This window comes from Talpa europaea, assembly GCF_964194135.1.
Source record: "Talpa europaea genome assembly, chromosome: 14".
Taxonomy (NCBI): domain Eukaryota; kingdom Metazoa; phylum Chordata; class Mammalia; order Eulipotyphla; family Talpidae; genus Talpa; species Talpa europaea.
The window spans coordinates 8,866,406-8,893,701 of record NC_140082.1 but is presented as its reverse complement, the minus strand read 5'-3'; the positions used below and the strand labels follow the sequence as shown (position 1 = coordinate 8,893,701).

General features: G+C 35.8%; 1 protein-coding gene across 1 annotated transcript in view; it reads left to right on the top strand.

Annotated features, from left to right (window-relative positions):
• Positions 1-27,296, top strand: part of MED13L (mediator complex subunit 13L) — a gene marked incomplete at both ends in the record, with an annotated part of 253,459 nt that overhangs the window by 33,713 nt on the left and 192,450 nt on the right. The window lies entirely within an intron of this gene.

Below are 27,296 nucleotides of genomic sequence, written 5' to 3'. Positions count from 1 at the left end.
TTTACCTTTTTACCTGAATGTCTCTATCTATAGTATGTGAAGGAATTTTTGATATCACAGCTAATTTCAATCTTTAGTTGGGATAGAGCATTAATTCTTTGTAACTTACTCTCTTAGAATCAAATTTTGTTATATCCAGAATTCTCTGTATTTCGTTAATTTGTGATAAAATTTGAGGTAGTATTTGAAATGATAGTTGATCTCTAATATTTTTTAAATGAAGAAGTAAAACAAACTTAAAGGTATATTTGAGGGCTTATTCTAAAGCATGTAAATTTGCCTGAAGGATTTTTTTGCCAACTTCTGCCTGATACCTCAGCTTTTCTTTGCAGTCATTTTTTTTATCTGTGATATCTCCTGCCACAGCAGCCAGAGGGCAGTAAACCACAATAGACTAATTGAGCTGTTTACTTTGTGGTCCAATTTGTCTATTCAACTCAATTCTTTCTCCCCATATTTTTTAAGGTACTTGGTAATAAATACAAGAACCTATTCTGGGTAAGCCTTCATACTTAGGTGGTAAATCAGCAAAATCTCAGTATAGGCATCAAAACTTATTCCATATAGTTAGCAGTAAACTCAGGTAAGCTAGAAGAATGTATCATTTTGTTTTCATGATTTTTTCTGATTCAGTCTCCTTCCATTTCCTTACTCCATATTGATCCCTTATTTATTAGCATCACATATCATCATTTTATAATGATGATGAAACTAAACCCAACTGTTATTAGACTTGTTTAGTCGATGAATGAGTAAACTTATTTATCTATGCCAAGAAAGCAAATGCACAATGTGAGAAATAACTGAAGTTACTGTGTTATTTCTTAGGGACTTTGTTTCTGAATTAAGGGAAAGATGTAGGCTATTTAAATTTTTATAGTTGCTTTAGGTTGTATATGTAGATTCATTCTTTTTTGGTAAAGAATTAAATATTTCCTTTTAAATTGATTTTTTTAGAAATTATAGAACTACTGCATTTCAGTTAATCCAGGAAAACAGAACCACCAAATGAAGAAAACAAAGCAAAAACATAAAAGAAAAACCTGAGTTTCAGTTTTAACAATTGATGTTTTTATGTGTAAAGGAAATTGGTATACTGTTTTGTGACTCAATTTTTTTCACTTAATAATATATTGTGAATGTTTTCTCATGGGAACAATTACTTTTTATTTTATTTTCTCTCCTATTGAGTCTGAAAATGGTGTGAATTGTTCATTCCTTTGCGTGCTACCAAGAAAGTAATGGAGTGATGGGGTGATCAGGGCTTCCTTACTAAGTACTGCTACTCTTTGTAATATGTTCCGTTTGAGAAAGTTATTAGAGCAAAGCATATGAAGTGCTCATTTTTATAGATAAAAGTAGTCAAAAAGGATAATTTTATATGGTTCAACCTAATAATAGAAAGTATTTGAAACTTACAAATATGAGTGGCATAAATACAACTTTCAATGCTGGAGAACAATATGACAAAACGATCATGAAAAAAATCAAGGATATAAAAATGGCATTTTAATTGGTAGTCTTGGAAACTATTTCATTCTCTGTATGTAAGAGTCATTTCATTTTGGGTAAAAATAAATTTTAGCAGAATCCTGTAAACATTAGATATGATCCTACCTTTTTTTCTAATGTTATCTTTTGATCGGAATATTTTATTGTTCCTTAAAATGCTTTTTAGTTATGTTATTTGAAAATTTCCTTTGTCTTTACATGTACTCCAAACAGCAAGCTCATTAGAACACCTGTACAGAAAAATAGAATATCAAAGCAACTTTCTTGGATTTAAACATACAAATTATCCCTACAGAAAGAGACTCTCATAGGACACACAAGTATAGCTTTATCATACTATACTTTTGTTTAAATGCTTGAAGTATCTATGAAATAGTCGAAGAGAAGTTTAAAACACATTATAGCCTGTCCCTGTCACTTGGATAAACTCTTTTGGACTCTTGTTTGGAGAACGGCTGCTTATATTATATGGCATAGTGTTTACAGCATGAGCTTGGGTTTGATCCTGCTTACTTTGTATCCTTAGTCAAGTTGTTTAATTTATCAGTGTCTCCATTTCCTACCTATAAATAGCACATATGTCAGTTAATCTGTAACTATTGCTGCTGCTACTAGTGACAGCAAACATAAAAATTAAATCATTTTGGCATTTTTTAAAGCAGTTGATCTGTATTGTATAACATTCAGTGCTTGGTAATGGTTTACAAAATATTAATTATTAAAGTATGCTTTTAAGTTGAAGTAATTTTTAATGTTTGGGTAGAATAACCGGGAATAATAAAATGTTAAAGCAGTGAAGATACCCCTATTTGTATGAAATTTGTCTAGATTTAGGCTGTAAACAAAGTTTTATCACAAATCTTAAATTGTGTTGTTAAAAAGATCAGAATTTGCCTCTGTTGGATCACTGTAAGTTAGAATTGTAATTTTACTGCCTTCCCACATAATGTATTGAAGCAGGACGCTGGCTGAACACTGTGTGTATGTATGTCCTTTCTAGTGTCCACCCAGGAGCACTAGCATCTGTGGGTTCAAATAAATGGGCTTCACGATCAAGTTATAATGTAAAAGACAGCCACACAAATATGAATAATACAGAGAACACTGTATGTATATGAGACATGTGGTAGCTGGCTACTTTACTAAGGGCAGCATTAAATTCCAGGAACAATGAATGCATCAGTGTTCTGTAAACTTAAAACAAAAATGTTGTAAACCCTAGCGTCAGTGGTGGATGGCCTCTTTGGTTGCTGGTTTGTTTATTCAGCCTCCGACATTAGGTAAGAGTGGTGATTCAGTGCTGGATATGTAAATGAGTTCTTATGCTTGAGGAGCCTGCTGTTGGGGAGGAAGCAAGATGAATCCATATTTATTATATAATGGAGTAAGTGCTTGAAATGATTAAGTTATGGGGTCCTGCAAAACCGTCTGATTCACTTGGGGGAAGCCCAGAGTCTGTGAGACTTGAGGTGGGTCTGAGAGATTAAAGAGAATGGTCTAGCTTAGATGGAATTTGTCTTAGTTGGAGGAGGTAGCCTGTGTGGGAATGTGGGGCATGTTCTTACAGAACCATGATACTCTCTTCTCACCTAAGAAATTTAACATTGATATAATTGTGTTATCTAACATTCAGTCTGTCCAGGTTTCCTCTGTTGTCCTAATGATGCCTTTTAACCCATACTCTCCAGTCTAGGGTTAAGGACCATGCTGCATTTAGATGTCTTGTCTCTTTAGGCTGCTGTAATTTAGAACAATCTCCAAGTTGTCTCTTCCCCCCACCCCTTTTTTTTGTCCTTTAAGTAATGTCGATGTTATTTGAAGGGAGCAGATAAGTTATCCTGTCAAATATTCCATATTTTGAATTTATCTATATTCCATATTTTGAATTGCCCTTCATGATTAGATTCATGTTAAACATCTTTGGCAATAATACTGAGGTGATAAACTTTGTGTCATCTTATCATAGGCACATTAGTTCAGATTGTCCTAATACTGACCCCACTAAGTTTATACTTCTTTTAGGGTTTTTTTTTTTTGGCCAGATTTCATCATGTAAGGAAATCCTTTCCCTTTAAAATTAGTAGGAAATTTTGAGGCAAAACTTTGAAACTGTTTGTTTTGAGGAAGAACCTAACATTGAACCTATTTAAAACAAAAAAAAAAAAGATTCTTGAACCACCTGCCTTTTTAAAGCAGTTAAAAGAGCAAATTAAGTGAAGACTACATTATTAAATCACAGGAAGGGTAGGGAGGGCAGAAGAGAGAAGGGAAGAAAAGCATTAAAAATCTATTTAGCAGTAGCAGATGATGATGGTAAAATCAAACTCTGACGTTCAGTAGCCCCTTATTGCTAGCATACTAGCAAGAGAAGTGTTGACTGAGTTTTCTAAAATCACAGACAGTAAACAAAGTATGTAGGAATATTCATTTATCTTAGAGTCTGTGAACTTTCAGTGCTTCTCAGTGGTTCCTGGTTATCTTTGAGATAAAATAATTTTAATCAGCACTGTAAATAGGTTTGTTTCAACTAAAATGAAAAATTTGCTTGTACATATAAAATCAATAGATAAAATGTCATTCAGTTTTAAAATTTGTTTAAGAGAAAGTCTGATCCTTTTCTTTTTCTAACACTATTGATAGAAAATTTGTAATTCATTGAAATTAATCGTTGATTAAATGGGAAAAATAATTTTTTTACATTGTTTGGATATATTGTTCAGTATAAAATGCTGATGATTTTAAGAATAGGTAAATTATGTAATTCTATAGCATTCTAGATTTGCAGTGTTTTATATATCAACATTTATGTAGAGATTTTATTGTATGACCTTAATACCTGAGATTACTAGTATAAAGCACTTGAAAAGTAAATTTTACCTTATATTTGCTATTATTGTATGGTTAAAGTTAAATGTGTATTTCACGAGAAATGTACTTTTAGGGAAAACACATACCCAGTGGTAAATGGCTACTAGTGTTAAGAAGTTTATGAAGTAAATATTCCTTGTTTTTGTCGGGCCTTGACAAAAATTTTCTGATTATTTTAATAACTATACTACTGTTCTATTTTCCTATTTTGTGTTTAGTTTTGAAAGAATTAGTTTGTTAGACAGTAGTAATAGTTTTTATTATATGATTATAGTGTCTACATACTGAAATATTAGACTTAATGGATAAATCTAAATTATATCCTTAAAAGAAAAATACTTTGGTAAGCAGTACATTTATATTGTAAAATTATGGTAAGATCATAATGACTTTAGAATTCTTTCATAAGAAGAATAGGAAGAGATCTAATGAATCAGAATTATTAAGCTAAATGTGCTTGAAATTGGGAGAACAAACTAAAGTCTAACTTTTGAATGTAAATAAAATCGATGTGTTACCGCAGGCAACTTACTGAACCGTGTAATTAGTTTTTTCTATGAAAAATGAGACATTTATACTGAGATTGTGGTGAAATAGCATATAAAGGACTTATGTTCTAATGATACAAAACTTAAACAGTTGGTAAAAAATCATCATTTAAAGATTGTTGCTTTAGGGAAAATTTAAATCTAATCAGTTTGGGGGGAGGGTAGGAGGAAATTTATGCTTTGGTAAGTATAGGCATTATGGTCTAATATTTTTGCATTGGTATAAAGTCACCTGCTTGTACAAAGTAAACCTCAGTAAAATCCGCCTCATTAAGGTATTGAATCACCACTGGAACAAGTAGGGTTAAAACCTAGAACCAGGTAAACTGTTACTTGGTTTCTTTTTCCCTCCTGACATGTAAGTAATTTTAGTGATGAATATATTGTGACTGATATGTAAGTATTTAGTCCCCCAATTTAAACGATGACCTGTTTTGACTTTTCTCTGCTTGTGTGTATTTTATTTCAAAATTTTGTTCTTTATCAGAAAACTTTAAGATTTAGAAGAGGTTTTTATACATTAAGGTGGTAAAATCATTTTTTGCCCAGTGAAGTAATTGATGTATTTCTTTTTCTGGGAGGTTGATAAAAGAATGTGAGTGTGGTATATAGGGAAAAAAGTTTATATATTAGTAGAATTTAAGGGCCTAATTATAGTTCAAGGAAAAATTATATATTTGGCCATTAAAATGGAATGAAGTGGAGATAAAATACTATAAATGTTCAAGCGAATTTTATTCCTGATGGCATCAGGTCAGTTCTACTCTAAGAGTATTTTATAGGGATGATGGCATAAATAAAATGATGAAATAAGTAAAACCTGGGTTTTCTGTGGAAGGCAGCAGATGGAACTGGTTCTTGGTCATCACTGTGTCATCTGTTAATGCCCTCTTTCTTTCATACTTTTGAAATTAGCATACCCAAAAAGGAACAAGCAGAGAAGTCTATCATTTGCTCTTGTCACTGGTCATAGTGGCTCCAGATCTGTATTCTGCTCTTTTTAAAATTGAAATTATTGGGCCTCCTCTGGTGGCGCAGCGGTTGAGTGCTGGATTGCAAAGCTGCCCGCAGCCTCTGCAGCACCATTTCAATCCCCGGCCACCGGAGAGGGTCCCACCAAAAAAAAAAAAAAAAGAAAAAAAAGAAATTATCATCAGTAGGAAAGCCTTACATAACAAGAAATTATGTGATTGGCCCATGTAAAATCAATAAATCAACTTTACCAGATCTTTATTTCCTGTACTTACAGAAAAAACATTGACTTGTGCAATTCTGGACAAAGGATTTATCTTGATTTTAAATATTTTTTTAATGACACTTAGCACATGTTGACTCCAGTAATGTGAACTCATAAATTTAGCCTGGGCTCCTCTGAACTGAGCACACACCAAAATGGTAATGGGAAAATAAAAATAAACATAGTTTGGAGTCTTAAAAACTTCACATGACCACAATGCATTTGAATATTTAGACTTGATAGGAGATTATTATTTGTTTTAACTATCTTGAGATACCTGAAAAGCTAAAACTACATTTGTCATTAGAAGTTTTTTTTTTCCCACTTTAAGAAAAATACATTTATTATTTGGTCCCAGATCTTGAAAAATCAGAAACACATGGTAAAAGGACAGTGTAACTATGGTGAAGATAAGAGGTGGCTACCGAGGCTACTGTTCAGCTAGGTTCTATGTTTCTGAACCCTGATTAGAATATAGGCGACTAAGCTAATATATAATTATTTGTGCTTAACTTTAAAGGATAATTATCTGAAAAAATATGTTTTAAAAAAATTGCCTTTCAAATGGTTTCTGTTTTGTTTTGTTTTATGATATTTGAGCAAATGGTAACTAGAACTTGATACACTCAGCCATGGGCAGCATTATGAGGAGCTGAGATTTTTTTTGTTTCCTTTAAAAGATATTTTAAAAGCAGGAATAACACATAAATATACTTCTTTTTCTTCTTCCCCAAAGAATCCAACAGTTTAGAAATATGTTTTATCCACTAGAGAATTATGAAATTCAATACTGTTGCTTTAAGTATTTTATGTTTGAGCTGCTGTCCTGATGCTACCTGAAGAGATTCTCATTGAATATCATTATGGCTAGTAAGTGTTTGATAATTTTCTTTAATGCTCCATCTATGTAAATATTTTTGAACAATTTTCCACAAGTACTGGGCCACATACCTATTTTTATAAATCGACATTGATAAAATGCACTCTTTGTATAATTGGGTCTTGTTTTGATCCTGCCTCTTTCATATTGTGATTTGGCAGTGAGCTCAACAGAATAAGCATTATCCTCTTGAGGCCCATCTAGGATTGAACTAAAGGGCTTCTACGATATCCACATGATCATACAATTAGTTCTTTTTTTTTTTTTTTTTTTTTTTTGGTGCTGTGATAGTGTAACTGAATATGAGCTGGTTGCTAGGGTGTTGTAGAATAATACTCTGTAGTTTGTAGTTAATCATACAGCAGAACTCGCTTGATTTAAAAAATGTAAGAATAAGATGAGAATTGGAGAAAGATGAAGTATCTTTTTTTTTTTAAATATACTTTTTTTTTAAGAAGGCCCATTTATTTTTTTTCATTTATTATTTTTTAAACATGTATTTATTTATACAAGCACTGGGTACAGTCAGAAGCGCGGGAGGGTGAGAGAATTCACCAGAGCCAGAGCGGGGAGCAGAGCAGGCAGAAGGACCGAAGTACACTGCTGAGGGGAGCAGCGGGCGGCAGGAGAGGTCTGCGTGCCATGTGGGACCCTCCTCCGGTGGCCGGGGAGCAGCCGGGGATCGAACCAGCGCTGCAGAGGCTGCGGGCAGCTTCGCAACCCAGCGCTCTACTGCTGCGCCACCGGGGAGGCCCAAGATGAAGTATCTTTATGTTGATAAAGATTTTGTGTATGTAGTAGTAAAGTGCAGGCAAGTGCATTCACAGATCTGTCATCAGAAACTCTTCCTCCTGTTTAATATCATGTTTGCAAAAAAGATCTCATTTTTAAAATTACTTTTATTTATGGTTTTGCTAGCCTTGGGGGAAGTAAGACTTTTTGCTATTCTTATGAAGACTCCTTTCTATAATATCAGGAAATAAGTAAATATTTGTAGTTTGTCTGCCTGAGTAGGGAAGGTGAACTTCATCAAAATGAGGTTTCTTCATTAAACTAATTTTATTTTTCACAGGTAGCCTTGGGCTTCTTTATACCTAGGCAGTTTTGATGATTGCCCTTTCAAAAGGCCATGCTATTCACACTGAAATACGTTTAGTCTAAAAAGTATGAAAAATTTTGAAAAGTATGAAAAATTTTCATACTTTCAGTTCCGCTTCAGGCAACATGTTTTTAACTTATCTTAAAAATAGCGTAGTAGATCGATATTAATGATGGGAAAGGACATCTGTCTTGGCATCCTTGAACAAATTACCTAAAACTCTGATTGTTTAGGGAGGAGAGTAACATATGTTGACAATACTAAGGAAAAATTCATCCTGTTATTTATCAGTTTCATGAAGATTATAAGAGAGAGGGGTTCTTGATTTGTGTCACCAATGTGGGCAGGGCAATGATCCTCATTGCTGTAGTAGAGGCTTTTTAACCAGAACTCAGTTAGCCAGTGTCCTCAAACAGATTTAAATGTGTTCTGGCTCCAACCCATCCTGAATAAGCACACACCATTTTATAAAACAAGGTTAAATGACTTAAATGTATCATTATTTGTCATTAGTTCAGATAGGTACAGATAGCTTTGATTCCCAGTGTAGTTGGGGCAGTGAGCTTATAAAAGAAACTCAGGAGTGCAAACCATTTTCATGGGATGGCCTGGGTTTAGTACCCATTTGCTGAGTTCCTCACACATTTAAATTTTATAGCATTGTCACGGGCCTCCCCTGTGGTGCAGGGGGTTGAGTGCAGTGCTGTGAAGCTATCTGCAGCCTCTGCAGCACCTGTTGGATTCCTGACCAGCCAGGGAGATTCCCACATGGCGAGGCAGACCTCTCCTGTCTCACCCGCTGCTCCCTGCTCTGTCTCTGGTGAATTCTCTCACCCTCTGGCGCCTCCAGCCTGCACCCCAGTGCTTGTATAAATAAATAAGTCTTAAAAAAAAATTTATAGCATTGTCTAACAGATAAAATAATATATCAACAAATGTTTTAAAAAATTCTTTGAATTTAATAAATATAGGATGTTATCACTGTTTAATGATCTTTCCTATTTAGATTACCACCTGTATTTATTCAGTAGTTAAGAACCTGCGTTGTATTAAGTGCTGGACAGAATTTGTAAATTAATCAGAAACACTTTTTTTTTCCCCTTTCAGAGCTGACAATCTAAGGGGGGAGATAGAATATGTACATAGATTTGTTACAGTTGTCATAAGAGTGGCACAAGATATTTATTAGTGGACTTATATGGAGGGAAGCAGAACATTGAGGAAGAGTTAATTCTTGAATGAATCTTAAAAATGGGTAGAATTTGGATAATTGGCTATGTCAGGGCAGGCACATTTCAAGTATATGGAATTACACTTACAAGAATATAGAATAGGAAAATTTGGAATATCTCAGGAAGAGCTAAAAATGAGAAGTTAGTTGAAAATGCATGCTTATGCTTGATGGTGATTCGACTTTAACACACCAGACAGACGAGTTTGGACATAATAGATGGGGTTTTGAGAGTTTTTTTTAAAGATTAATTTATTTATGCATACAGGAGCTGGGGTACAGGACAGAGGTGCGGGGCGGGGGCGGTGAGAGGATTCACCAGTGGCAGGGTGGGGAGCAGAACAGGCATATTGATTGAAACACTGCTGAGGGGAGCAGTGCGGGTAAAATAAAGAAGGTCTGCTGTGCCATTTGAGTCCCTTCCCTGGCCTGGGATTGAATTCCTACTGCAGTAGCTGCAGATTGCTTCATAGTGCTGACACTTAACCCTTTGTTCCATCAGGGAGGCCCCTTTGAGAATTTTTGGATAGGACTAGATGGGGCAGGACCTCTATCTTGCTTTCGCTCTTCGTTATAATTCTAGGACTGCATAATTCCTGGTACATATTGACGACATTAGTTAGTAAATGAGTATAGTAGAAATTTATGTAAAAATAAACAGTCTAGCACCATTACATCCTATGAAGTCCTTTCACGGTATTCTAGATCACATGGAAAACATGCTGTTTTAGAAGATTCTTTTAAGGAAGGTATATGACCACATTTGAAAGTTAATATTTATGTATTCTTTTTAACAGCATTTTGAAAAGACAGTGATATATCCCCCCATTTTACAGATGCTTTTTTTAATAGTCTGTAGTTTCATTTAAAAAGTTCTGCTAAAATTGAGTAATTAAAATATATTTTTATGGTGTTTTAGATAGCAAGTTGTGTGGGCAGTTAGCAGAAGACTTGTGTTCTTATTGTTCTGTAGAATGGGCTATTGGAAGAGTATTGTTTACAGTAGACATGGTTAATGATATGCATGTGTCAGAAGCCTTGTTAACGTATAAATGCATCATGAAATTGAATGACCTTGAGTGTCCTACATATGTTATAAACTGCCAACCTAACAATAGAGTTAATATTTGCTGTGTAGCAAATATTATTGGCTAAGACTTGATTGAGACTCTGTCTGGGAACTGATTTATTTCACTATAGAATCAAATTGAGCTAAAGCTTACTTTCTCTCTCACACCAAGTCTGAATTAAATACTAACCTCTTTACATATTTTGACTTTAGATTATATAATAAAATGAGATATATATGATTGAAATTCTAAATAGACATTTTTTACTGTTAGATACATCTTTTGTTCAGTTTTCACATGAAGATAGCCCAGAGGCTATCCTCATTCACAAAGTTTCATCTATTTTCCAAATACAGACGTTAATACTTAGTACGTTCTGTAATTTTAAAATGGCATTTTCAAAGACTGTTGACAAAGTTGTTCTGTCCTCTCCAACGATGCACACTTGCACATATACTCACAGTAGCTTGAGTAGCTGGTGTTAATTTGATGTTTATCATCGGCAGCACATGGAATACATCTGTATCTCCTAGTGGATGCCTGAAGAGTCCTTCTATCATTAGTGAATCACACCTTCTTGGCCAGGAACTACCTATCATTTTCTTTTTGCATTGTGACCTTGGCTTAGCTGTACTTCAACAGAAGTATAGGTCATAGATTGTGGATTACTCTTTCTGTTCAGTTGCACATGTCCAAAATGGAACAGAGGCCAGGAAGAAATCTGCCATTCTTATGTTATCTTTACCTTTGGTAGAGGTAGGACCATAAGATTGGTATAGTGAGTAAACTAAAACTAATATTGAGTGTTCACACCATGCCTCTTCCAGTGACATACATCATCATAGACAAATAATTTAAGCGTGCTGTTTTATTCTTGGTAATAAATAATATGGTAATAAATAAATGGTAATTGCAGCTTTATGATATAACATGAAGTGAATATACAAAGTTGAGAGATTGAAATACTGTGTAAATATTTTATAGACCTACTTTATAATGAACTCAATTGTGGAAATATTTAATCTTCATGAATTTATTTAAAAATTGATAGTTTTGGTCATAATTTTTACCCAATAATAAAATTTGAATTCTTTTCCACCTGGCATGGTCAGTACCACTTTAATTAAATTTTATGCAAACACTTGATTTTTTAAAAATGATCTAGTGTAACTGACCATTTTCTGGCTTTGGCTGTGGATGGATTGTTGATACTACTTTTGTCCTTGTTCTTGAAGGGATTTGAGAATAAAATATTAAAATTATGTCTAATAATTGTTTCAAATAGGGATTATGATCTAATGCTTAAAAATTATTGTAAGTTAATGGCATATATTAATTATCAGTTCACTGGAGTATTTCTTTTGGCCCTCACATATACAGAATTGACACGAAATTTGAATAACAAGGATTGTTAGTCCAAACAAATGCTGTATGCCTAAATATACTTATTTCCCTTTCCACATTTGGTTTTTTATTGGCAAACTAGTTTTTATGCTTATTGCACCTACTTTTATAGTAGAAATAGAAATAAGTGATGGTTTGAAATAGTTATATCCTAAAACTAGGAAACAGACAATATTTATGTGTTTATAGTTTACTTGTTATGTACTCGGCATCATGCCAGGTGCTTGATGATCAATCTTGTAGCAGAAAATAGTGGGTTTAGGGGCCTTCCTGGTGGTGCAGACCTCTTGTGCCTTGCCTACTGCTCCCTTCCGCAGTGTATTTCTGTTCTGCTCCCCACTTTGTCTCTGATGAGTCATCTCACCACCCACCCAGCACCTCTGGCCTACACCCCAGTTCTTGTATGCATAAATAAATAAAAATAAATCTTTAAAATGTAAAAAAAAAGGTTAAAAAAGAAAGTAGAGGATTTATTCATTTTTGTACCTTTTTTGTGTTAGTTAAATTCATTTGTGTTTAATGTGTGGAACATAGTAGTTATGAAATAAGTAAGTAGCAGCCTTTACCATATTGAGACTGTTAATTTAACTAGTTGAACACTAGAGGGACTGACTGTAAACTAATCACTGACTTCTTATTTCAGTGGTTTTTAGTTGAGATGCTTTATTTAAATAACAGAACCACACAACTTTTTTCAGGTTTTTAATTTTCCCAAGGTTGAGTTTTGTGCCCAGAAATTTCCCTGGTACCTAATTTAGTTAGTTAAATTCTCAGGTGTGTGAGAATAAAATAAAATTCAACTCTGCCAGTCTAGATTTTTCAAAGCAAAAAACCTGTGATTGTTTATATCCTCTTTGAAAATCCAGTCTATTTAAGATGGCCTGCTGATAAAGAAGTGGGAGCTCTGGAAGTTGCCTGTATCTTTAATGACTTTATCGTTTCTTCTTGGAAATGTTTTGAGTAGAAAAAAACAATTTTGGAAAAATAAATATTTCCAGTAAGTAATTAAAATTATTTCATGGAGATTTAAAATGATTGCATGATTGTCTGGTATGTATTTTTGAAAAGATTCATTAATTTATAATAGCATTAACAAAGCTAAGATAACCTATTCATTATAGTTTTGGCTCATACAGGTAGCTTTATGGATACTTTTTGTCATTTCACATGGAGTACTTTTGACAGCTGAACTTAATAAGAATTTTCCAAAAATCAGTCTTTAGACTTTAAAAACTTGAACATGTCTTGAAAAAGAATGGCTGTTCAATTTTGATGTTAAATTAATTTTGCCTTAGAAATTATGTAGAATTTAAAGTGCAAAAATTTGAATTACTATGCATACAAACAGTGAATGCTTCTGAAAGTTTAGTTTAAGATCTGGGATTTTAACTGAACACACAAAAAAGGATCAATCTTTATATTCATATTTAAGATCACTTAAGGAATCATAGAATGAATGAGTTGGGCTGAGTTTATGTTCTTATGAAATAAACTTATTTCTCCACTTTTATATTTATAATGTTCATGTATCTTACATTTTCTCCCTAATTTGTTACAGTCCTGTAACACTGGTGAAAATAGGTATTTGCCTTTAACAGTTTGCTAGTTAGATTTTATTTTAATGTGGCAGAAATGTACACCAGTAACATAAATAAAATTTAAATTTACTTTATGTTTGTAAGTAGGCATCTTCTTTTATTTCATGTTCCTTGATTATATGTTTTATAAAGTTCAGTAAAATTAAAGGTAGATCCAGTTATATATAGGAAAATTATATTTTAAATTCCTAGCTCTTTATTATTGATACCCTGTTTCTAAAATGTTCTGAACTGACTAAAATGCTATATGGAATTAGTCTTTATATCTTAACTGTCCTTGACACTTTTACTTCATACTTGTAAGAAGACTCATGATATGAATTCTAAAATTTAGATCATTTAAATATTATATATATACTTATATATCTGTATAGCTCCAGTTTATTTGTGTTCCTTTTATAATTGAAAAAGTTATTAAAGTTATTCTTCATGACCTTTTGAATTTATGAAAATAGTGAGGAAAGTATAAATTACATTGAATTCTCAATGCAGTCAATTCTTTGGAAAAACTAACATTTAAATAGTTTACCACTTGTCTTAAGTGCTTTGCATAAAAATGACAAGTCTCTGTTAAATTGCAGATTTGGTCTTGGGTTATTTGGAGAAGAAATTTGAAATTTGAGAACCTTTTACAACTTTATTATCCTTTTCTCAGAAGTGTGGTCTTAATGTCATGAAAAAAATGCTGGTGTGTTAAGTATGAAACTGTTTTCTGAAGACTGACTTTCTGGAAAATGCCAGAAAGTACAGAGAGTACTGAACTGTGAATTCCAGAGTTAGGATAAAGGCATGTTGGATATAAAAAGCATGTTTTTGTTGTAAATGTTGGCTAGTTGACATAATTGTTGGCATTGCAATGAGCGTCTTCAAGTGCCTGTGGTTTTGAACAGAGTAAAAGCTGATCTTGGCTTTGTCATATTTGGGAGGAGGGGGCAATGATTGCCCAATGTGTTAAATAATAGATTTTAAAGAGAGTGTTTCTTTTTACTTACAGAGCTGGGCTAGGGACACTATTAAGGAAAGTAAGAAGAAATTAAAATTAAATTTTGTAGTGTTTCAGCTTTTTGAGAAAAAATATTTGAAGTAAATTTGATCACTTGGGTGCCTCTGGGTTAGAATTAAATTTGGTAGTTCCCACAATGACCTTGCAAAGGTTTAATTAGAAGCAGGCCAATTAGATAGTTCTGTATTGACTCTTACACTTGGATGAGAAGAAAAGTGTAGAATTCAGTTCAGTAGGAATTTGTTGATTGCTGGGCATTGTGATGTGTGCTGGGAATGACATTGTCTCTGCTTTCCAGGAGTTTGAAGTATATATTTAATTGTGCATTTTTCCCTGGGAATTTAATGAAAATTTGATTTCCAGTACCTTTTTTGGTTTAATTTTCAGGATGCTTGTGATGGTTTAGTGGTTTTCCTTATATTGCTCTGTTCTTTTTTTTAGTCAGTCTGCAAGTATTGTACTTTGAACATGGGCCAGATAAAATGCTAGGGATTTAGCATTCACTGATAAACTGGACAACTCAGTTCTTGACCTCTGAGTTTATTCTTTAGTAGGACAGTTAGATAAGTACAGGTAGATTATAGTGCAGTGAGATACAGGCTCAGAAAGGGCAGGGCTTTGCCTCTGTTCATGATTTCCCTGCCTCCAAGTTCTTGTTCCCGTTGGTGACATTGAGATCTGTTTCATCTGTTTAAAATATTCATCCAACTAAACTTTTTGTCTTATCTTTTGTAAGATGCCATACTTTGGGACAATAGAAAAATGAGCTAGGTATGAGGTATTTTTTATTGAATTGGTATATATGGAAGAAAGATAAGATTTTATCAATTTGTTTGAAATATAAGGTGGTGGTTTTAGATAGCTGAATTTTCAGGTCCAAAACATAAAGTTAAAAAATTTGCTTAATCATTTGCCCTCTCCCATATCTTAAATAATATTTTTCCATATTGTGCCCTTAATACCACAAAGTAGTTGCTTATAAAAACTCGACTCCTGGGGCCTCCCTAGTGGTGCAAGGAATTAAGTCTCAGAACTACGAAGCTCTCCGTGGCCACTACAGCACCTGTCAGGGAGCTGACCCACATGGCTCAGCAGACCTCTCCTGTCTCGCCCGCTGCTCCCCTCAGCAGTGGATTTCAGTAGATCTGCCTGTTCTGCTCCCCACTCTCTCTCCAGTGAATCCTCTCACCTCCCTCAACCCCCTCACCTCTGGCCTGTACCCCAGCTCTTGTATGCATAAATAAATAAATCTTTAAAACAAAAACAAACTCAACTTCTGTCACTGGGCTCTTATTTTCCCACAGAGGTTTTCTTCATCCAGGCGGGTTGTTGTCCAAGCAGTGCTCTTAGGTATTGTGCTGTCTTTGCAGGGCAGTGATAATCTTCATGGAGTGAGAACAGACATTTCCACATAATTGAGTGAGGGTCTTCAATTAATATTCTGTGAAGCTAAGGAAAAAAAAATTATCAAATTATCAGTTTTTTTCAAAAATGCCTTTGAGTAGAAGACAATGTATTTTGCTCAAAAAATTTTTTTAACATCAGTTTTGCTGTTAAGTATTATTATGAAATGATTTTATATTTAACACATACCAGATTGCTTTACTAATCAAATCAAACACAATAATAATAGCACATTGGTCTTTGTTATAGTTGCCATCACTGAAACCACCTTTTTCTTCACTAGTTATATTCCTTACTTGAATCGGATGTTTGAAAGTAGAAAATTATGAAAATAGGAAGTATGGAAACATAAGGGGGTGCATTCAGTGCCCACCATAGCAGCATGTTTCTTATATTGACCATTAAGATGACCTTTCATGATTTCCCTACTGGTATTTATTTATTTTTAAAAAGATTTATTTATTTTGATACAAGAACTGGGGCACAGGCCAGAGGCACAGGAGGGTGAGAGGATTCACTAGAGACAGAGCAGGGAACAGAACAGACAGATGGATGGAAACACACTGCTGAGGGGAGCAGCGGGCGAGTTAGGAGAGGTCTGCTGAGCCATGTGGGAATCTCCCTGGCTGGCTGGGAATTGAACAGGCGCTGCAGAGGCTGTGGACAGCTTCACAGCGCAGCACTCAACCTGCTGCACCACCAGGGAGGCCCTCCCTACCAGTATTTAAATCAACAATCAGCATGTTTATTTAATTAATTTATTTAAAAGATTTATTTTTTACTTATACAAGAACTGTGGAACAGGTCATAAGAGTGGGAGGGTGGGAGGATTCGCCAGAGACAGAGTGGGAAGCAGAACAGGCAGAAGGACCGAAGACACTGCTGAGGGTAGCAGCGGGCAAGTCAGGAGAGGTCTGCCGTGCCATGTGGGAATCTCCTTGGCTGGCTGGGAATTGAACAGGTGCTGCAGAGGCTGTGGACAGCTTCACAGTGCTGCGCTCAACCCGCTGTGCCACTGGAGAGGCCCATGACAATGTTATAAAATTTAAATGTGTGAGGACTGGAGGCCCTTCATTTTTAAATTTTTTGATCTTATTTATTTTATTGTTTTTAAAGATTTATTTATTTATTTATACAAGAACCGGGGTAAAGGCCAAATGTGCGGGAGGGTGAGAGGATTCTGCTGCACCTCCCCCTGCAGTGACCTTTAGGGCTAACCGGCCCTAGGTCCGGCTGGGCAACCAGCGTGCAGGGGAAGAACAGCAAAACCCTACCTGCTGCACCTCCCACCGCAGTGATCTTTAGGAATGGCTTTCGCCAAGGTCCCTAGATCCGGCTGGGCAACCAGCGGGGGGGGGGGGGGGGGGGGGGGGGCGGCGGAGAACAGCCTGAAGCAGAGGAAGTTCAGCCCGAAGTTCCCTGAAAAGGCAGAAGCTTAACAAAAGATAACGACCACCAAGAACCACTACAAGAATGCTAAAAATCTTATCCTGTCTTTCTAGAACTACAAACTTTAATCCCTTATCTGTCTTTCTAAACTTCCTTCTTTCTTCTGTAATGGTCATTGTTTGTTATGTAGATCACCTCCCTGATGGTGATAGACTGAGCCCACGAGCAAGCTAATTTCTTTGATATTTATTCCTGTGCTTTTGGAAAACATATATATACTGGTCACAAACTCAAAGAAAATTACACTCAGATTTTCAGTCTTGAAGTGTGTCTGTTTGTCATTTCTTTCACCGACGCCCTGACCACCCTGCACGCTTCTCTCAACCCTGAGGTGGCCTCATCGTCTACTGCTGTGCTGGTCCGTGGCAGATTCACCAGAGACAGAATGGGGAACAGAACAGGCAGATCGATGAAATACACTGCTGAGGGGCGCAGCGGGTGCAACAGGAGAGGTCTGCAGCGCCATATGGGATCCTGGTCGGCTGGCTGGGACCGAAGTGGTGCTGCGGAGGCTGCAGACAGCTTCACAGCATGGCGCTCAACCTCCTGCGCCACCAGGGAAGGCCCCCTTTATTTTTTAAAAAATATTTATGCATGCAAGAACTGGGGTGTAGGCCAGAGATGTGGAGGTAAGAGGATTCACCAGAGACAGAGTGGGAACAAAACAGGCAGGCTGACTGAAATACACTGCTGAGGGGAGCAGCAGGTGAGATAGGAGGGGTCTGCTGGGCTATTTGGGTCAGCTCCATGGCTGGCTATCAAACTTGTGCTGTAGTGGCTGTGGGATAACTTCATAGTGCTGTGACTTAGCACCCTTGCACCATCAGGAAGGCCCCTCAGTATGTGTGTAAAGTAAACTTGGTGTTCCTGAATAGCTTTTGCGATGGATTTCATTTTTCCAAAGTGCTTGAGACTTTTACATAACTTTCTTCCAAAAGCCTCTCTTCCTTTCATTTCTGAAGCATTGATTCTTGAGGTGATTAGATGCTAGTAGGAGTGATGATTATCAGTAACAATAATGCAAGTCACTTATCATGTCGTAGGAGCCATAATAGAGGCATAGCTGATGTGCTTTGGGAATTTCAAAGAGTAGAAATGACCTGCATTACCTGTATAAAGCCAAGTCTTTTGGAGGAAGTGACATTTAAAATTATACTTTACAGAATTGAATTAGGACATGTGGATTTCAGGGCAGGAAGAAGAAAATTATGTAGTAAAAGTGACTGATAAGATTAAAGGCATAGTAGAGAAGTATTGGTCATAGCTAGAATTTTAACTTGGCTGTTGAAAAGGTGTGATAAAGAAACAGAGGAAGGGCCTCCTCGGTGGCACGGCAGGTTGAGCGCAGCGCTGTGAAGCTGTCCACAGCATCTGCGGCGTAGGTTCGCTTCTCGGCGGGCAGGGAGACACCCACATGGCGCTGCAGACCTCTCCTGTCTCACCCGCTCCTCCCTTTAGTAGTGTATTTTGTCATCGGCCTGTTCTGTTCCCCCCTCTGTCTCTGGTGAGTCCTCTAAACCTCCTGCACATCTGGCCTGTACCCCAGCTCTTGTATAAATAAGTAAAATCTTAAAAAAAAGTAACAGAGGAAGAAATATGTTTGGAAAGGTAGCTTAAATACCTTAAATACTGGGTTAAGAAATTACCATTGTTCAGTTAGACCATTAGTGGAACCTCTTTAGAGTTTTGAGCAGTTACAAGGATAATCTGGACCTGTAGCATGTTAAATATATTTAAGCAAGGAAGTTGGTAGTAAGGAGCATCTTTGGAATCTGTTCCATCACTTGTTGAAACACGAAAACATTTTAAATCACATCTGGGTTTTTTGATTCTTAAATATTGAACTTTGTATGAAATTTTTATTCATTGATACTAAAATCAATCAAACTGAATTTTAGGAGAAAAGGCCAGACCCATGTTTTATCCATTAAGCATACATATAACAGTTACTCTTTTGTAAATACAGTGTTAGGCATTGTGGGTCTAAAAGTAAAAATGATATGATCCCAGCACTTTAGGTTTTTGTATTTTAACAGGAGGACAGAAGTTGACAAGAATTGAGAAATGTGAGCAACACCATGTGTTCAGGGGTTCCATGCTGTGTGGTAGTAGAGAGGACAATATAGGGGAGAGTTGGTTGAGGCTGGAAAGATAATGTAGATGGGAATCAGTTTGTATGTGACTTCCCTGACTTTTTCTCTTTGACAGGGGGCAGAACTTTTGAAGGTTACATGGCATGCCTGGTGACAGATTGTTCAAGTGCTGAGAAAGATTGCCTATAATATGCTTCTGTTGCTTCTAAAAGAAAGATACTAGGGAGTATTCTTTTAAAGGAAGAATTGATTGTCATTTCTTCAACTTATGTGGGTGAATAAACACAGGGTCATAGTTTAACATGCTAAAATATTGAGCATAATTGAAGCAAAGAGAAATATTTTTAGCTGCTTGCTGCCTCCAAAAAATCTTTTATTGGAACATTTGAAAGGAATCAACCTGTTTTTATTTCCATTTCTATTTGTGCCTATATAATGACACTCTTTTAAATTTTAATGTAGATTTTGATAATTATAAAATCCAGGATACTCTGAACTTTGTGCCACTTAACGGAAAATGCAGTGAGTTTTGTAATAATGTGGACTGGGCTGTCCTTACTGACTTTTGAGCGTATTGAATGAAGTGATTTTGAACCCATTACTTTTAGTCACTCTTCAGTTTGAAGAGCAAGAGAAAGAAACTCATCTTTTCTTTAGCTATTGCTGGTGCTTAAATGGGAAAAATGTTAGTGTTACCTGTATTTTATCCAAATTTGGCATGAGTATAAATATAGTATTGAAATTTTGATTTTTGTTGATTAGGCTTTTGGTTAATATTTTGAAAAACATTTTATCCACCCTCACACCATTGAACTAGGTGTTGTGAAACTTTTTCTTTTCTTTTTGAATCTTTTGACAATTTAAGAGACGAAAGATGGTTTCTTGGTAAGTAATTCCAGTTTTATTAAATGGCTCCTGACTCTCAGAACTGAGTTATTGCATAACAAGATGAGTCAGATGGTCCAAGAAATACTTTAGTTTTGTTGTTGTTGTTGTTGTTACCATAACTACAACACGTTGGCAAGAGAATGCTGTATTTTGTAGTTGTTATTTAACCTGACCCGTTAATTTAAAAAGAAAAAAGTTTCAGAACTTTGTAGCCAGTAGATTGTTTACATCACTAGGGGACCCCACAGTTTACTGTGTGACTCAACAGGACCCTCAGGGTTTCCCCCCAAGGGGTATGTGTGTGGGCATATGAGTGGGGTGCACTAAAGAGAATCTATGTAAGATTGATGAGTGCTGTGTTTACTAGATGGGACCTTTAAATTCTGGGCTTATGAACAAAGATTTCAAAAAGCCTTTGACTTTTTTTTAGCAAGTAACTAAATTAATTCCTGGAGACATGGCCCTTAAAATAAAAGATTCTCTTATTTGTTAGTGGTCATTATATGCAGGTAAATTAGAAGTATCCGATATAGGAGTTTGGAATAATTAATTACAAAATTAAAAAAAATAATTTTTGCATGTCAGGAGAAACTAGCAAACAATTTTACTATTTTTAATTCAAAAATATTTGCCTCTCCATACTTTCCTTTTGTCATTGATTTGGAAGCAATTCAAAGGTAAAAGCTCCTGATTTGTTTTCACATATTTTGGTGGTCATCCTTTCCCTCCCTCCCTCCCTCTTTATTTCCCTTGCAGCCCCTCCTCCCAGCCATTTTCAGTCCAGTGGTCCTGCCATCCCAGTGAAAGGGAATTGGTGGGAAGGAAACCTGCTTGGTTTGTTGAAGTAGAGTGGGAACTGAAAAACTAAAAGTTCATCAGACCATGCAAATTATGAGACCAGTAGGCTTTATGCTTTACTTATAAAATGACTTTTCTTGCAACACTGGGTTTGTTTTTAGATTTTAGTACTGAGATTTCAGTTGACAATAGTAGTTACCTTTTTCTTTTTGGGTAGCCATCTCTGATTGCCATAGCAACATCCCAGAAGACAATCTACTTGATATAATGGCACCATGTCAGGGAGTTGCTTTGAGCATAATTCTTGACTTTCTGAGATTGTGCTGGGATTTTTAGTTTCAGAAGGAAGAGGATAATGTATATTCTAATTCTGAGTGCTTTCTGGGTTAATTTAGTTATACACTAGAAAAAAGACTATGGGGCCTCCCTGGTGGTGCAAGGGGTTAAGCATAGCACTGTGAAGGTATCCGCAGCCCCTGCAGCACAAGTTCGAGCCCTGGCCAGGGAGCTACCTGCATGGCGCAGCAGATCTCTCCTGACTCGCCTGCACCCCAGTTCTTGTATGCATAAATAAATAAATCCTTAAAAAAGAAAAGACTGTATTTTTAGTAATCACTTGCGATTCCTGATATAATCTTAATTGAATTGTTGTTACGTATAATTTCATAATTACATTGATAAACATTTGACTTTGTTTTCTGTACATGTGTATTGCTTAGAGTAGCATAGGTTAGTTTTTTAATTTTTAATCTTTTTTGGTTATTAGAGCTGCAGGAGACTAGCTGTTGAACACTGTTGAATGTTGAATTCTATTACTAGATTGGGAGAGTAGATTTGATTTAACTTGCTTCATATGTACTGTATATATGGATGGAGTAACTATCTGTAAATTTGTGGCCTTTAAGAAACAACCTCTGTAGTCTAAAGGGCAGTTTATAAGAAGTATTGCTATTGTATACCTTGATGAAAAGACCAAAGAAAATTTGGAATTTAATTCTTTGATACTCAGAAGTTTTGATGATTTTTACATGAGAGAACTTAACTATTCCTGAGTTGTGTTTGTTCAAAGAGGAAAATAATAATAGAAGCAAGTTCAATCATTTATAAAAATTAACTTAATTATCATTATTAAACAATTAGTGACAATCTCATGGGTTTCTGAGAGGATGTTATATGCAAACTTTAAAATTCAATTACATAGGAATATGTAACTGAATCTGGTAGATTTGGTTTCCTCAAAGAAAATTTTATACATATAATTTAATAAACTCTTCAAAACTTTTTCATTATTTCAGCTTATTCTAGTAATTTACTGAACTACACTATATTTCTCGTCACATGTTGCATTATCATTTTCTTAAGAATATGTCACAATACTATTAAAAATATACTTCCTTAACACAAAACAAAAATTTAAAGCTGAATATGATAAAAGATTAAATATGAAATAGGGAGTAGGTGTAATTGAGAAGGGAATTTTTTAAATTAAGTATAGATTGGCTGTATGGGATCTGTAATGAATAATTATTTATGGGAATTTCCTAGATTCATTTTTCTATTTTGTCACTTAATCTTTCTTGTGTATCTTAAAAATTATTTTTTAATTCCCAAATTCAGTGGTATTGAAATTTAAATAAAGCGATATCAGGATATGCCTTTCAGTATTTATAAGTCTTTGTGGCTAATACTAAAAAAGATGTACTTCAAGAAAAGTTCTTTTTCTCTGAGTCATGCCTCTAAGTCAGTCACTCTTCTTTCTACCTTATTGCTACCTTTAGCATTGAAGTATCAGTGACTTTGACTCTAGCGCTGCACTGTTCGACATAGTAGCCACTTAATACTAGCCACTCAGCTACTTGAAATGAAATGAAAAATTCAGGTCTAACTTAGTCAGTGGGCACATTTAATTTGCTCTGTGTAGCTAAGCTACCCTCTTGGACAATGTAGATACAAAACATTTCCATTGCCATGGGAAGTTCTGTTAGACGGTGCTGGTCTAGGGAGGAGAAAAAAAACAGTGGCTTAGAAATGACAGAAAGGCTCCATCTTAAGGAATAGGCACTAAAGGTGTTTTAAACAGAATACCATTTAGCAGGACAGTGGTAGAAAGTTTTCTTCATCTGTCTTCATCTTCTTCATCTGTTAAGTTTTCCCCAAAACCTCCTTTTGTCCCTTCTCTCCTTCACTTCTCATCTTACTTTTTGAGAGGGTGGTGAATTCATTTATTATGGTAGGGAAACTGATTTTCTTGATGGTTTTCCTATGCTTGTCTAGTTGACAGCTTCAGGTGGTAAAACTGAGTATGCTTTTCACTCTACTTTTAAATATGATTTATGTTGATCTCCTGACGAGCTTTTATTTATAAATGCAACTCCAATTCCATTAGTTTTATTTAGGCTTATTTATTCATTCTCCCGATAGCTTACTATTTACATTTTTTCTAACTCAGGCCGGGTTTGTTTAGACTTATTATGGGACAGCTCTGCTGTATGCTAAAATAAATGTGTTAGATTAATTGTGTCAAGTTTTTGATTTTAGAATTCTTGGTTGCTTTTTGTAATGTGTTGTGCAATGAATGTGAGGTGCTATTACAGGACATAGCATATTCCTTGAATGACCCGTGGTTAGGTTTTAGGGCTGTGTGATACCCTTATAAAAATATCCTACAAGTATATGATTGACTCAGGGTTATTTTATTTTGGAGAGGTGTTACAAGAAATTTTCGAAGATACAGTATTTATTCCATGAAATAGGGCAGTTCATTTAAAAAAACATTAAATGCGGGCCTCCCCTGGTGGTGCAGCGGTTGAGTGCTGGGTTGCGAAGCTGCCCACAGCCTCTGCAGCGCCGGTTTGATCCCCGGTCACCGACAAGGGTCCCACATGGCATGACAGACCTCTCCTGCCACGCCCGCTCCTCCCCTCAGCAGTGTATTTCGTCACTCTGCCTGTTCTGTTCCCCGCTCTGGCTCTGGTGAATTCTCTCACCCTCCTACGCTTCTGACTGTACCCAGTGCTTGTATAAATAAATAAATCTTTTAAAAAAATTAAAAAAAAATTAAATGCTCTTACAGGGTTAAGAGAAGTAAGACTATTACACCAGTTTTTGATTTCCTTTAGGAATGTAAAGGTGGCAGCATTTCAGAGCAGTTCACTTTCCTTGAAAGTAGTTGAAGATCCAGATATGCAATCCAACTTACAATCTCTCCTGAAATGACTTCATTGAAGAATTTTTTTTTTTTTTTTTTTTTTTGCGGGGGGACCCTCGCCGGTGGCTGGGGATCGAACTGGCGCTGCAGAGGCTGCGGGCAGCCCCGCAACCCAGCGCTCAACTGGTGCGCCACCAGGGGAGGCCCTCATTGAAGATTTTGATCCCTTGAATGGAGGCTAGAGACTGTGTACATACTACTGATGATTGGTGATCATTTTAGGGAGCATCTGCTCACTAACCAAACTCACGAGACTTATTCTTTAGATTAAAACTATCTTCCTTTTCTCCCCTAGTGCCATATCTCATGTGTAATGTCTGATTGCAACAGGAAGGGAAGACTGTTGATTCAGTCCTCACTCATATTTGCTTTATATAGTTTATGACAATTGACAGTACATAACCTTACCAAAATTTAGGAAGGAATCTAGTAATAATCCATGTCTTTAGTTGCAAGTGGTGATGAGAAGAGGCCTCATCCTATTTGAGTGTCACTGAAAAGAAGCTAGGACAAAAGAGGTAAAAAACTGAATTGGAAAAATTTTGTTTACATCTTTTTGAAGTGCCATCTCATTTCTCATGCACTATCAGAACGCACAATTGTTGGCGGTTTGAAGTGCTTCAATGAGGGCAGAACTCTAGAAAGAAGAGGTGAATGTCAAATCTAACTTCTCTCTCCCTGTACTGGTATCTTTGCTCTTAGTATCACTGCTCTCTCAGTTCTGATTAGAGTTTGGCAGCAATATGAGTATTTTCTCTATGCCCCAAAAGGCAAATTCCATGTGTAATGGGTAACTGTAGGTAGTCATTTGCAGCTGATGGGAGGAGAGGATGCCATTAAGTGTGTTTGTGAGTGATTGCCGACACCACCAATAACACTTTTTTTGGGGGGGTGGGCAGTGCAACAGTATTATTCCCAGTTATTCATCCATTTTATACATTTTTAAAGGATCATGTCCTGTCTTCTCCCAATTTGGGTTAGATTCTGGCTGGGTTAATTTATCAAAGTCAGATAGCAAACTGGAGTTTGTCTTGTATATAAGACAAGGAAAGTTTAGGTTGAAGATCAGGAGCCAGGTAGAGAGAATGCAATGGTTAGAAATAAAACAGAAGTAGATCAAAGAAGTCATACAAAATAGCGAGCAAGAGCAAGGGAATGAGGCAAGATTCTAATTTAAAAGCCAGGGCAGAATCAAACACCAGGACACATACTAGGGTGAGGGAGTCGGTTCAAGATTGTTTATTGTTTTTAGTTTTTTTTTGAGAATTAAGAGTTTATTTACAAAGGCAAGTATCAGAGAAGTGAGAAAGTGAGAGGGAGAGAGTGGGTTAATTGGACAGCAGTCAAATACCATCCGTCCAACTAATGAGAGATACCAGAGAACAGGTCAAGGTACATAAACGGGAAAACGGGAAGCAGTTTGGATAGAAGTTGGATAGAAGTTTATAATTTGTAGGAATCAGAATATCTGTCTACACTGAAAAAAGAGGACTATCGAAGACTGGGTAGCAGCCACCTGCAGCAGAGCTACTGAGAATGTAGTCTTTCCTTGCCAGGGAAGTTCTTACCAGGTCTTCCTAGGCTGTAGCTTACTCCCAGATGATAGCAAACACAGAATGAAGCAACTCACTTTACATCTGGCAGCTCATGACTTCTGAGCAGCTGGTCTAAATCCCTGGAGTTTTATGGTAAGTTAGGTTCTGTTAAGTTCTCTCTCAAAGTAGATAGATTTATAGATTTTGGTCTATAAAGTCTTAATTTGCTTGTACGCGGAAACTTTGAGGTGACTTTTGGAAACTCATCCCTATATTTTGTGATATGGCACACCATTGACATTTGAAAGGGATGCATCTTAAATCTTTCCAAAAGGCCCATTTTTTCCCCTAAGTATCATTATAATAATTTTCCTCAATAAAACTTAATTTTTGCCGTGGCTTCTCTACTCACCAAACATATTTTTGCGGATGGCTTTTCTTTATTTCTGAGTCTGAATGATCCCCAGTGACTTTCTTTGAATTTTTGTCTGACTAGTCATGGCCTTAAAACTTCTTCACTTTCACCACCAATCCTAGCAATTGGCTTTTTATTTTTATGTCCATTTCTTATAAAAAATAAATTTTAAAACAATAGTTTCAGAAATGTTACTGTGTTTCTGGCAACAAGTGAAGAAAAATAAACAAAAAATTGCCAGTGACCCACTGACAGTGTTCATAGACTGCTGCTTTTCACTAGCCTACTGTGCCAGCAGTTCACTTTCAGCTAAACTGCAGAATTTCGGTTTACTGCTCTCACTGGCTCTTTCTTGCCTCTTGGCAGCTGAAATTTCTGAACACTTTAAAACTCTCAGTGCTAAGGATCACCTCTGTATTCTTCCTTTCATTTGCAGTTTGTCTTTGAGAAAATTAAAAGCATCTTATTTGTCAAGTAACACTTATGTAATAATTGGGTTGTGGGGGTTTTATAATTCTAACCATGTTAAATAAAATTCTTTAAACAAGCAGGGGAATCAAACAGCATGTATTTCTGTATCTGACTTTCTTGTCGGTTTTCTGGTACGTCTTCCTTTAGAACTTCTCAGAGGTAACATTTTAGATGTTATCGTTGGGCTAGGCCAGTATTTAATTCTGGGGATAAGTGTAGTGATATAATTCTTTGGCATTTTGTTTATATGGAAACATGTGTTTGGGTCTTTTGGGTTATTATCTACTTTTCTTATTTGGAAATTTCACTAGTTCATAAATAAATACAGCAGTCGTCATATGTTGGTGTACAACTTGACCCACTCCCATTATTCCCAACCCATTTTTCATATAAATACACTTAGTAACATGAATTTAATTGCCCATGGAAGCAAGAAAGTAAACACGATTGTTTGTATTCTTATTAAGGAGAAGCTAAGTATTTATTGGGATTTCTAGCATACCTTTAAAAACATAGTGAATCTCTTGTGTTATTTGCCTTTGAGAATATGGAGATCAATTTTAGTACTGCATTTGAAAAGCCATA